Here is a 14,319-nt window from a genome sequence, read left to right as displayed (position 1 = left end):
AAGATAAGGCTTTTATGCAACAGAAATGGGACAGGGAACAATCCAGGTTGGATAAGATCAACAGACAGGGAAGGATAAATTGGAGAGTGTGCCATCATGTCCAGAATTTGGAAGCACTTGTGTTGGTTGAAGTACCCACATCCCTGCTATTATTTCCATATTATGTTGAATGAGGGCATCCCTGATGTTGCTGATAACACTGAAATACCTGACAGAGCAAATGTGTGGATTCTTACATCACCTTTCTCTCAAGTGTGAGTGTTTTGTAGTGGCAGCATGGGTCCTGGATGTGGGAAAGAGTTTATTGGCATCACAGTATGTAATAGGAACATAACAACGATTAGCTGCATCATCAACAATATTGGCTGAGAGGGTATTATCTTAGTAAAACATATTTAAAGAGGAAAGGAAGGAACAACAATTTAAAAGTGAACTTAGAATGATGGCTCATTAAGAAAGACTAAAATTTCTTCATTGGGGATTTTGTTATACTGTGTGTACCTGCATGACATCCAAACATTAGCCTCCAGAAATTCTGTACAATAGCTTAAATATCATAGTATATCGGCCATAGGCCGACCACATATGCTGCCAGTATGATGTCTTCGCTTTTGGGGTATACCTACCTGTGGACTACAGGAATCTCATCTCTGGAGACTATTTACTAATATCACAACAGCATTGCATGTTATGAATGCAATAGTGTACACAGACAGTGTGCTGATACAACATCTGTTACAGGCGCTACCAGAGGGCACAAATCACCCTTCCAAGCAGTGTGTGCATCAGGAAACCAGTAGTGTTATTACTGAGGAAACAATTCCATCCACAGATCATGTGTCACTGATGTATTTCCACCTGCTGGATACTTCAGGCCGAGCACAGCCTCCAGCAGCAGCATTCAAATCCTCACTCAGTTCCAGGCCAGCAGCTGGCTACATGCGCAGCTCACCAATCAGAGCTCTCTGACATCAGCACCAACAGTTGCTCTACATGCAGTATGTACATTTTTTGCACTTTTCTGGGCTTAAATATCATGTATATGGTCACTGCCAATGACAAAACAATATAAAGTGAGACAGTTCGTCACTAGTACACCCATCTGTGGTGAGACAGTGTCAAGAGATGGTTCATCACAGCTCCAATGCCTTTGCAGGCCCTTGTGCCACTTCCTCGTTTCATCCACTGCACTTTAGCTGCCAATCTGCAGCTGTGCCTGATGCTTCTCTGTCTATTGCAGCCATGGTCAGCTCTTCTCCTTAGGTTGGCACTGCCTGGACATCTGTTTGCAATGATTTTCGCGTCCACACACTCCAGGGGCCAACAGCTGTCGTTGTCCTTCCCATCCACTCTGCCCTCTCCCATCCACCGCGCTCGAAGCTGCCGTCCTACTTCACACTTTCACCATGAAGATGCAGCCAGACATTCTTCTCTGCTTCCGTGTAGCATACGTACTTCTCTGTGGTGCACATCCTTTTGAGCTCTTATGCACCCTTCAGAGACAATCCTTCCGCTGATCCTGGCCACCCTCCGGCCAGCTTCCTTCCATGCTTTTATGCACCCCATGGTGATGACCCTTCCAGTGTCTTGGGCCACTCTCTGGCCAGTTTCTTTCCATTCTCCTATGCACACCGTGGTGACGACCTTTCTGCCGCCCATTGGTCTCCCACTGCCTATTTGCTCCTGTGCTCCAATATACGCTGTTCTGAAGTCCTTTACACTACCCCAGGTCATTCTTTGGCCCACATTGTTCCAGTGCTCCTTTTCCCATTCCTTCTGCTGTGCCCTCACTCCAATTCAGCCAGCTCTGTCTGGTGCCTTGATGCATCTCATTTCCAGCGATGACTTATCCGCCTCTCTGGTCTCTCCGACCACTGGATTCCATCCTATGTTCATGACCTCTTCACAAGCTCCTTTGCAGCCCCAATGTTCTCCCCACACACTCTGTCCACACTACTGTGGCCCCCCTTCCTCTACACTCTAACAGCCAGCAACCACTGTCTACAGGATTGTCAGCACCAGCCAACAACCATGTCTCTCCACAGGTTGTCACTGCCAGCCAACACTGTGTCTCTCATCAGCACTGCCACACTCCTAGTGGCACACTGGTCAAGTCTCCCAGTGTATCCAGCACCACCACAGCCGCCGCCACTCTGTGGCCACCAGCAGCCACTTCACAATCTCAGGCCATGGGGTCTCAGGATCAGGTGGCAGCCGCTTGGGAGTCTCCATCTTGTTGGACTTCTCATGTTGTCTGGAGAAGCTGTGGCACCATATTTGCAGCCTTTGTTAAGCTGGCTTTGCCAACTTCTCAAGGGAGGGGGGAGGGAGGGCGGGGGGGGGGGGGGGGGGGGGGGTATTGCATATCGGCTCTAGGCCGACTGCATATGCTGCCAGTATGAGGTCTTCACCCAGCAGGTTTGCTATCCTGTGGCCCACAGGATCTATCTTCCAGAGACTATTTACAAATACAGGGTGTATACGCGGACAAGGAAAAAAATTTCCCTGATCTCCTGATTAAAAATACTTATTCCCAAGTAAAAATACACTTTTTCCAGGTTAAGTGGCAGTATACTTTCCTCAGAACCGTAAAACTTATCAATGCTTTGAATGGTGAAGGTTTTATATGCCAGAGTAGAACTACCCCCCCCCCCCCCCTTTAAAGTAGTTTGGAACAATCTTTGATGCGCATCATGTTTTTGTATTATGAAAGTATAAATTTGAATTCCATCGAACACAGCATTCTACTTTCCGAAGCATCGAAACTGAGATTACAATGTGCTTTTGTAAGCCAATCACAGTTCATCTCATATGATCTCGCCAGTAGATATTCAGAGTATAAGACATGTGATGCAGTTAGCCAATAGCAACATCACTGTTAAGTACTGTGAATAAACAAACAGGAAAAGCTAATGGTTTAAATTAATATACATAGTGTAGCTACAGGAGAAGCTAAGCTTTCACATATAATACTGGTCCTTTTTTACATTTGTGTCTTTAAGATACATCACACAAATATGCCAGGAAAATTTTAAACACTGACATAAATGTCTGGTCAATTCTTGTAAGTGGCTGATCCTTAAATTGATAAGTTTCAAATGAGAGTCAAATGCTCTGTGATTTAAGAAATTCATCACACATTCTCACACCTGACATAATCCACCTTGCGTAAAAAGAAATTTACCTTTGAAAGTAAAGCTTTTCAAACCATCGTTCGCAACACTTTCCCCCAACCTGTTAGAAACAGGTTCGTTTTACCAGTTGCCAGAGAGAACCAGAGAACAGTTGTTACTGCATGTATGCAGCTACAATGATGTAGGAAGCCCGTATGTTCAAACATATATAGCATTAAGACATCTTACACTACTCATAAAAGAAACAGGGCATTAGAATGCTCCAAGGGCATTGAAATTTCATAAACCACACTAAAATGCATAAATTAGCTAAAAGTGCACATTCCTATGTCTATATTCGCAATGAAGGCTCCAACATGATATTAAACTTTTCATTGTGGTTTCTGGGGTGCAAATTTTCTTGAAGTACCAGTATTGTATTTTTTCACTGATTCTTTATTATGGCATAAAGCCATACGTGCCAGAAGATGAAAACGTATACTTGAAATTCAGTGAACAGATGAAACTAGCCAGTAGTGTGGAAGAAAACACTTCATTTCAAGTAAACTGACGGCCTCTGCGGAAAAGATAAATAAAAGCCAAATTTCTTCAGCAAACTGACAAAAAGACTGCAACTGCCAAAAATATGGAAATCAAATAAAATCAGCCAATAACATATTTCAGCCATCTGTAATTATACAGTTTAATTCACTTGATAGCTCCCGGCCACAGAAATCTGTTTTGTTTTCACTTAACGTGAGAGCTGTAAACGAAGAGGAGACACTATGCAAGAGCAGTGCTGTGGCGACACTGCACTCTATTGGCCATCGAGATCCATTTGTTCCAGCAGGCATTCAACCTCTGTGTGGCCAGATACCAGATCCCTCCACTGCGAAACTGGTGCATATGGACAGAAATGCACTGGACGGTGGCACAGAAGGTGAAATGAAGATAAGGGCAAAGGTGCTGTCGGACCTACTGTAGGCCGTAAGCAGAAAATGCAGTTGGTAGTGACCATCAGAACATTGTTGGAGATGGGCATTCCAGGGGGAACCACTGATCCACAAGGGCCACAGGAGAGGGCTGGGGTGAAACATGATATCGCAGTAGGTTGTGGCACACTGGCACCAGAAGGTGATGGAAGAGGAAGTGGAGAGGATACTTGGGTCTGAGGCTTAAGCTGGTCATGGTAACAGCACTCGAGTCCCTTCTGTGTTTGGATCGATGTAACTCGTTGCCCATGGGAGTTGCTGGTGTCCAAACCGCAGCATTCCCGTAGGATTGTGCCCGCACCACCAGGCCAGAGGTGTAAGGTCCAGAGGGACATGAGGTTCCGATGGCAAGGGTGAGCAGATGAAGCAAGGTCCAAGGCTGGCGACCATGGAGAAGCTCCGCTGGGCTATGATTGTTAATCAGTGTGGTGCGATAAGTGCTCAAAAATAAAGCAAGGGCTGCCATAATGGCAGCCTTCTTCATCTGTTGCTTAAATTTCCGGGCCAGATGTTCAGCTTCACCAATGGAGGAATGGTGGAAAGGAGAGCTACAAATGTGTTTAATGCTTTGCAGCACAGAAGTCCTCAAAGGCAGAGGCTTTGAATTGTGGGCCATTGTCAGAGACCAATGTGTGAGGCAACCCTTCGATAGCCAAAACTTGGGCTAGGAAAGTAAGGGTGGCCTCGATCATGGTGGATGCCATGTGGACAACACAGGGGTGCTTTGAATAAGCATCTGCAATGAGCAATCACATAGAACCTAAGAATGGGCCTGCAAAATCGAGATGGATGTGGTCCCATGGGAGGTGAGGAGTAGGCCAGGGGGCAAAGAATTGATGGGGCGCCGCCTGGTGGCGGGCGTGTGCTGCACATCTATGGACCATGTTTTCAGTGTTGCCATTGACCCCAGGCCAGTACACATGGCGGCATGCCAGCGTCTTCATGTGCTACATGCCCCAATGATCGCGATGAAGCAAAATCAATATTCAACAATGCAATTCTGCCAGAATAACTATTCAATGTTCATCCATCTTGGATGCTATCCACACCCAAGAGGGGATGAGAATGTTGTTTACAAGGAAGGAGCTCTGTCGTGAAACGATGAGTGAGATAATGGGATTACATAGTGTAGGATCTGTAGCAGGCTGGAGTCTTGGCATGTTGCAGCGGCAACACACTTGACCATGAGCATTGATGCTTGCCTTGAAATCCCCACAAAAGTGAAGAGACCAATTCGGTTTCTGGATGATGACTAGGGGCATGGCCCATGTGCTAGATTTGCAGGTTCAACAACCCCAGCTGCCTGCAGCTGATCGAGTTCCTACCTCACAGTTAGGCGCAAGGCCACCACAATCAACCTGGGACGGTAAAAACCAGCTGTGGCATCTGGACAAAGGATGATGTGTGCCTGAAACCCTGAAACACACCGCAAATCTGGTTGAAGGAGAGACAAAAACTCCATGCAGAGGTCTTCCAGTTCCTGGAAAGTGGTTGCAGTGTAAACCACCTGACGTCATTTGCGATGAAAAACCAAACCCCGTGAATGGATCGAGACCAAAAATGTTGGTAGCTGACAGATTGTCAATGACAAAGAGCATCAAAAGCCGGGTAACATATTTGTAATTTGCTGCAATCGAGAACTGCCCACAAAGAGGAATTGCCCTGTAACCATAAGTCACCAAACTGTGCAAAGGTGGTGACAATTTAGGTAACCCAGTTGACTTAAGTCACCTGATTGATCACGGAAATGATGGCTCCAGTGTCCACCTGAAAACAGATGTTCTGGTGAGAAATGTGAAGTGTGAGAAACAGTTTGTGTGTGAATGGATTGCTCTCAGGGACTACTGTCTGCAGTCTGCATAACATGGCCTGGTGTTGTTGCAGCACTGGGTGGGGCCGGGTCATGAGAATGCAACATATTGAGCAGAGGTGCCTCTCCTTGCCACAGTGTGCAAAGGAACCCCAGCGATCTGGGCAACTGTCTCGGAAGTGAGTGGAAAACCACTGCGGGCATGAAGGGAGCAGCCCCTGTAGCCGTCGCTGAGGGGCAACTGGCGGTTCAGAAGTCATATAGACACCAGACAAAGACAAATCACAATTTTGCTGCAACCTGGCAGTCATCGTACAATGATGGCACTGGGACGGCACATGTGGTGGCACATGAACTACTGCCACTTGCAGCCTTGCCATGAGTCATTCATTAGCTGCCTGTGCAATTCTGAACAAATTAGCAATGCGCAAGATGTCCTTTGATGACAGATTATCCAGTTTCAATGCTGCCGTGCAAACCTCCGGATCAGACACAAGTTGAACCACCACATCATGAATCAAGGAATGAATGTAGGAAGCCTTACACCTTCACTAGTGCAACTAAAATCACATTTTCGGCTATTTCCATGTAAGTCAGTGACTCCCAAGCTGTGTGACCATCGCAGTTGTTTATGGTATTGAGGAAATTCTAGCCTGGAGGCAACCACATGGTATCACTGGCAATAATAATTAGTCAGCAGAATGCAGATCTTCTGAAACAGAGGACAATGAGACTAGAAAGAGGCGCGAATTTTCGGAGGAGAAAAAGTGTGTCTGGCGATGCACACAACAGAAAGAGCAACCGCTACAATGAATCATCTGCGACTTGAAACACCACAAAATGTTGCTTCAGTCGATGCAAAAATGTGTCCCAGTTATCCACAGTGTCACTGAAAGAAGGATACGATCGAGAAAAGGAATGCGGTGTTGAGTGCAGGACGCGCCAGTCCCTGGGGCGCAGCAACGTCCTGCACATGAAGTTTGTCCGCAAAGAACTGAAGCACCTTTTGCAAGAAGTCCATCTGTATCTGCTGCTGGTGCATCAGCTGTTGCTGTTGCTCGAACACTCTAACCAATCCAGCTTCCATGGTATGAAATAACTTCCATTTTCCTTGTCGCCAATAGCTATAACTACAAATCGCAGGGTACTGGTGCACAAGTCAGCAAAAAGGCAAGAAACAATGATGACACAAGGCAGGAAGACCGCCTGGGGTTGGGACTCAAACCCACACCAGAGTCAGGCATCAGGACAGATGAACATCAGATTCGATACAACAAGAGCAAGGTAATATAGGATATAGCAAAGTGTGACGGACCTTTCACGCAATGCTGTCAACAGATCAGTACAACCACAATCCAATACAAGACCAGAGAGAAAAACCAGAATCAAAGGGAAGTTGTTGGTGAGTCTGCACAATTTCAGTGCAGTAATGTGTTCACTGAAAATTTTTGTGTGTGTGTGTGTGTGTGTGTGTGTGTGTGTGTGTGTGTGTGTGTAAGTATAATCTAACTTCTGCACCATTTCAGTGCAGTAATGTGTTCATTGTGAATAAGTATTACAGTAGTTGTATTACATGTTTCTTACCTTATAAATAAATATAAAACTTTTTTATTTTAAATTCAGTGCAATAGTATTTGTAAAATGACTCTTAGTGTTCATTAAAAAATGACGATCATTCCACTTGGGACCTGTGGAATGGTACATTAGCTTATTTGTTTTAGTTTAAATATTTGTCATGTATTGTTGTTTTTCTGACATGTTCCACATCCTGGAGGACCTCCTCACTACGGATCAATTGGAATGAAAGTAAATCTAATCTAATCTAATCTAATCTGCAGCTTATAGGGTTGCCTTTGTCATCCTTTTTATAGACAGGAACCACCCTGAATAATTTCAGCTTCTCTGGAAAGTATTGCTCTGATATACATACATTTATTTTTCTATTAAGTCAATGGACAAACAATAAAGTCAATGATTTTCTTTAGTGAGTTGCAAGACATGTCATAAATATCAACGCTATCTGATGACCTGAAGTTCCTTACTATTTTTAATTCAGTACTAGCCATAACCTTAGAGAAGATGAGAATACTATTGTTGGGTGTTCCACGACAATTTTTTTCTGAGAGTTCTGATTTACTTTTATTGGGCTTACTGATGCTATTGCTTATTTGTTCCACAGATTTAATAAAGTAATCATTTATGCCTTGTGGAGAGATATTATTTTGACCTTATGTGATTTTTGGCAACACTGTTTATGAGAGTCAAAGAAGCTCTGCATTTATTATTAGAATTCTCAATGTACTGGGCATTTTTGCTTCAATGACTGCTTTTTATAATTGTTTCCCCATCCTCCATATAAGGATTTTGCATTTTCAGTCAATAGTGTGGTGGAGATAGAAAGCGAATGTTATCGGACAAAGTACAGGATTGACTGAGTGGTCAAGATGCGTCGGTATTTATGCTGGTCATGCGGGACACGTGGTGAGACAGTGGTGCACTCATTGGGTGAGTGCAGTACTGTTGTGATGTTGCCCTCTATTGGCCATCGAGCTCCGTTTGTTCCAGTGGACATTCAACTTCTGCGCGGCCCTATACAGTAGTTATGATTTAGAAGCACGACAATTCTTGTGGTGGCAAAAGCCAGGTAAGAGCACAAGACAATGAAAAGAACTAATAACCATAATACTACTCTACACAATTACAAATTGGCATTACACCCAACAAAATACAACTTTCTACTGAAGGCTATGGCAAGTGTCTACTAGGCTAGAGCCGGTGTAGGTATTGGCCAGAGCTATACAAGCTGTAGGTACACACTGTGCCGGTCTGACTCTGCTGGCTTGACTGTAACACCGATTTGGCAGAGTGCTACACATAGTCACATTAGTTCCAATTGGTGGATCTTTGTCACATAGTTTTTCAAGAAGTGTGCCATGTTTATGCGGAAAATCTGTTGATGTTTACATCCACTGGCAATATTTTGATCTGAGCTCTTGAAGGGAGGTCAGCTGCCCACCTTGCTTGTCTGTTGTGCGGGCCATCTAACTGATAAGGGGCCGATATGACAGCACCGTACTGGAGCTTATAAAGGAGGGTAGGTCATTTATCATTACCGAAAACAAAAACAGTTCCAACAGAGATCCCTACAGAACTCCAACTTTAGATTGTTTCTTGGTAGATTTTTCTGTGCCAATACACACAATTTGCCTACAGTTTTGGAGTTTTGGATATAAGACGTTAATAGCTTTCGACTGTTACCCCTGATACCATAGAAATGTAGGGTGTAGAAGAACGTCATCTGCTGCACAATCAAATGCTGGTCACAGCAAGTGGTCTGAGTAAAGCCCTTCTCCTCATACACCTTGAACATATTTGATTACAGAGTCTACTGCATCAACTGTACAGAGTCTACTGCATCAACGGTCGATAATTTTTTTCTAAATCAATATTTAGCTATATTAAATAATCCAAGTTTTTTTTTTTTTTCAAAATGACCAGACAATTGATGGTAAATGATGTATTCTATTATTTTGACCAGGACTGGAACTATTGATAATGGTCTGAAGCTTGTAGGGTTCTGTTTGTCACCCTTTTTATAGACAGGAACCACCCTGAATAATTTCAGCTTCCCTGGATAGTATTGCTCTGATATACATACACTTATTTTTGTATTAAGTCAATGAATAAACAATAAAGTCAATGTTTTTTTTAAGCAATTGTGAGACATGTCATAAATATCAATACTATCTGATGACCCGAAGTTCCTTATTATTTTTAATTCAGTACTACCATAATCATTGAGAAGATGAAAATATTACTGTTGGGTGTTCCACAACAATTTTTTTCTAAGAGTTCTGATTTACTTTTATTGGGCTTACTGATGCTATTGCTTACTTGTTCCACAGATTTAATAAAATAATCATTTATCTCTTGTGGAGAGATTTTGATTTTGACCTTAGGTGATTTTTGGCCACACTGTTTATGACAGTCCAAGAAGCTCTGCACTTATTAACAGAACTCTCAATGCACTGGGTATTGGGTGACTTTTTGCTTCAATGACTGCTTTTTATAATTGTTTCCCCAACCTACGTCTAAGGATTTCACATTTTCAGAGTTGGTATTATTGTGCATGTCTAACAGCATCATTAAATGATCTTTCATATAGGATAGCATTAGAATTTTTCTTTTTTGACACCTTCTTTTTACATCTTCTGTCTGTTGCTTTACATCTTCCAATGGGAACACTATCATTAAATATTTGCAGAAATGAGTTTAAAAAAACATTCAAAAATTATCTTAGCTGTTTCATTATTTGATAGACAATGATTACCATTTCGCTGGCAAAACAAATCTCTATCTACAAGGGATTTCCTGAACTTGATTTTTCAATTCCTTGTTGGCCTATTGATCACCATTTTTTAGTTGGCTAAGGCACCACTAAGGCTGATTGAGCTGATTCTATTAGCAACTGGGTAGGGGTAAAGAGGAGGCTGTGTTCACTAATCCCTCTATCTGTTTTGATGCTTGTTATTAACTCAGGATTAATTGTTATTAAGAGGTCAAATGTATTTTCACAACCGTTTACTGTTTGTGTGGGCTCATGAACTAACTGCTCAAAATAATTTTCCAAGAATGGGTTTAGCACAATTTCGGATGATGTTCTATGCGTACCTCCGGAATTAAATGCATTTTCGTCTTCATATTGAGGGTAAATTAAAGTCACCATCAAATATAATTGTATGAGTCTGGACAGTGTTTGAAATAAATCTCAAGTTTTCTTTGAACCCTTCAGCAATTGTATCATCTGAATTGGGAGGTCGGTAAAAGGATCCAATTATTATTTTATTCCGATTGCCAACAATGACCTCTGGCCATACTAACTCACAGGAACTATCTACTTCAATTTCGCGACAAGATAAACAACGTCTAACTGCAACAAACGCGCCACCCCCAACTGCATTTAGCCTATCCTTTCAGAACACTTTTAGGTTCTTTGTAAAAATATCAGCTAAACTTACCTCTGGCTTTAGCCAGATTTCAGTGCCTATAACAATCTGAGCATCAGTGCTTTCTATTAGCGCTTGGAGCTCTGGTACTTCCCTAACACAGTTACAACAATTTACCGCTGTTATACCGATTGTTCCTGAATCTATGCTCTTCTTGTGTTCAGCCTGCACTCTTTGTGACAGAAGCCCTTTCTGTGTTATCTGAAACCCTCTAACCTAAAAAACCACCAAGTCCATGCCACACGCCACCAGTGTAGCCGCCTTCTACCTGTAGTGGACTCTTGACCTATTCAGCGGAACCTGAAACCCAACTACCCTATGGCGCAGCTCAAGGAATCTGCAGCCTTCACAGTTGCAGAACTGTTTGAGTCTCTGATTCAGACCTCCCCAACCGGCTCTGTACCAGAGGTCTGCAACCAGTCCTGTCGATGTTGCTGCAAGTTGTCAGCTCTGCTTTCATCTTGCAAACAAAACTGGCAGCCTTTACCACTCCTGTTAGCTGCTCAAAACCAGAGAGAGTCTCTTTTGATCCAAAGTGACACACATCATTGGAACCGATGTGAGCCACCACCCATAGTTGGCTGCACCTTGTGCCCTTCATGGCATCCAGAAGGACCTGTTCCATGTCTGGAATGATTCCACCCAGTATGCACATGGGGTGCACATTGGATTTCTTCCCCTTCTTGGCAGCCACGTCCCTAAGGGGCCCCATAATGTGCCTAACACTGGAGCCTCCAACTATCAGTAATCCCACCCTCTGCGACTGCCCAGATCTTGCCAACTGAGACCTTTCCTCTGAAACACGACAGGCGATGGAAACTGGCTGAGCGACAGTGCCAGCCACAGACAGCACCAGGAACCTGTTTGTCAGACTATCCAGGGAGGCCTCACGTGCAGTCCCCCGGGACATCTTTCACCACCTGCTATGCCCCAGGGTGACCTCCCACTTGACCCAGGGTAAGGGGTCAACCTCAGTGTGAGCAGTTAACTGGGCTCACCACCGGTGAGGACCAGTTGGAGGACTCTGACATGCTGGACGTCCATTGGATCCCCATGGCTGGCCCACAACAGTGGTGCCCATCCACTGCAGCTTCAAGCTGTGTAACTGAAGCCATCACAGCCTGGAGCTGAACTGACGAAAATGCAGGAACTGTGTCTAATAAATTAGATTAATACGCAGAGATTCAAAAACCTAACTATTGAGGCACTCAGGTGAAACTACTTAATTCGCCCCTGATGAGGAACTTCTAACATGTCACAAAATCGGTTTACTTTCCAACACAAATGAAAACATGAGAACTGTGGCTATTAGACATTAAATTAACATGCAGAAACTCAAGAACTAAACTATCAAAGCACACAAATGAAATTAAACAATTTGCTCCTGGTTAGGAACTCATAGAAGTCACAAAATCGGTTACTTCCCTGTTGCTGTGGCTGTCTCGGACGGTCACTTATTCTGATGAAATAAGCTAACCTTACATTTCTGTGCATTCTTAAGCACTTTGTGATGCTCCAGTGTTGTTATAAAAAGTAACCATTCAGATCTTGCTGTGTGTGATGGTACCCCCCCCCCCCCCCCTCCTTTTTCTGCAAGAAGTTCAGCCAATATACCCTTGCCTCTCTTATTCATGTGTAGGCTGTGTCTTGTGTACATATATTCCGGCATAAACTCAAGCACTGGCAAGCCAGTCGGTAATGTTAGAGCAAAGAAGACGCTATGAGGAAGACATCAGCCAATTGCACGCTGACTGACCCCTCTCTTGGACGACAACACGACGGTAGTGTCCTCTACATGAAGAGAACATAAGCGCTGTGATGATTGGCCATAGCCAAGTTCTACGAGTTCTACAGAAGTGTCAAGACCAGTGACCTGGATAGAAGCATCTACTGCATTACTTCACTTGTATTGGAATCGTTATACCGAAGGACATTGATTACATTACATGTCACCCTTTGCTTGCAAACATCTACGTATTTCTCAAAGTTAAGAATTGTCATTGATTCATTTTGTAATAAAACTCTTTAATGCGATTTGCTTGAATTATTATCTAGCAATCCAAGGACCAGGTTTCCTAGACACCCCATCTTTGACCACTAGGCAGGATATAACATCCATCTTCAAATTGTAGGTTTCCTAGACACCCCATCTTTGACAACTAGGCAGGATACAACATCAATCTTCAAATTGTAGCAACACGCACTGCCCTCATTTGCAACTGCATTTCAGTCAGCAGCAGCTGGTCAACTGTGTGCACATGACTCACAGCAGTGTTAACCCAGGGCTGGTCATGCAGCTGTACGGCCTCCATGAAACTCGAAATTGTATTTGTACTTGCTACTACTACTTGATCCAGGTAACCCCTACTGCTGTAATTTCTGTCTTCAACCTTGCTTTTCCCTGCTACACCCACCATTATAACCTGATCCTCTTTCTCAAAATATTTCCACTAATTCCCTATGTATCTATCTCCATTTCCGTAGTTGGAAATATTATTTTAAATGATTCTCTTCCAAGCAGCAGTATGGGAAGGATTTCTCTGTACTTCAACAGAGTTGCCACTAAAACAGAGATACAGTAATCATATTTTTTAGTTACTTTAGTTACTTTCAAATTAGAATAGATTGAAAAATCAGCCAACCAATTGTAAATAAAGGTTTATTATCCCTTGACCATAGTTTCAATATTTTTAAAAATATCTTCTCCAGATGTATTAGCCCTAAAAATGTATAAACCAGTTACAAAATAATTTTTTTAAAAACATAATAAAATATTAATAGAAAAATATTGGTGAAGTAAACGTACTCACTTTTTACATCACATGATACCGCAATAGATAGATGAGTAGAGTGGCTCTTGTCATAAACGAACATATATCGTACTTCAGAAAGACTACTCATTAGTAAATGCAGCCTCTACAGCTAGAGGCTCTTGTCAACAATATAAATGTAATAAGCATCATGAGATGAAATATTTGCATAAGTTACACGTACCTTATGTCAGAGACTAAGGACAACTACTACCAATATACAGACTCAGGCAACTAGGAAAAATTGGGCTACAGAGGGTGCTAAATACTTGCACATAGAACTGTGTCTTGGTTGTGTTGAACAACAGTGTTTTATAATAAAGTAAGTATGAAAATTCCTCTACAATTATTAATACGTTTGCTGAAGGAGTAATAGTATTGTATATGAATGGGAAAGCAGTGGGCACTATATCACGCGTGTAAGCATTGCATCTTGCTGGTGTTAAATAGCATAATTTTATATCAAGACAACATGACAATTTCTTATAGAAGGTCACTAATGAATACTACAATTTTAGAGGTTTACATTAAATATAAAATCTGTAATACATTTATGTAGCACAGTGATACTGCACGTAGCTTAAATGT

General features: G+C 42.8%; 1 protein-coding gene across 1 annotated transcript in view; it reads right to left on the bottom strand.

Annotated features, from left to right (window-relative positions):
* LOC126416923 (cohesin subunit SA-1-like) overlaps positions 1 to 14,319 on the bottom strand; it is a 191,642-nt gene that overhangs the window by 39,118 nt on the left and 138,205 nt on the right. The gene's annotated exons all lie outside the window — the stretch shown is intronic.

The sequence above is a fragment of the Schistocerca serialis genome, chromosome 8, assembly GCF_023864345.2.
Source record: "Schistocerca serialis cubense isolate TAMUIC-IGC-003099 chromosome 8, iqSchSeri2.2, whole genome shotgun sequence".
Lineage (NCBI taxonomy): Eukaryota > Metazoa > Arthropoda > Insecta > Orthoptera > Acrididae > Schistocerca > Schistocerca serialis.
Note: the sequence above shows the minus strand (reverse complement) of the source record. Positions and strands in the feature narration are given on the sequence as shown.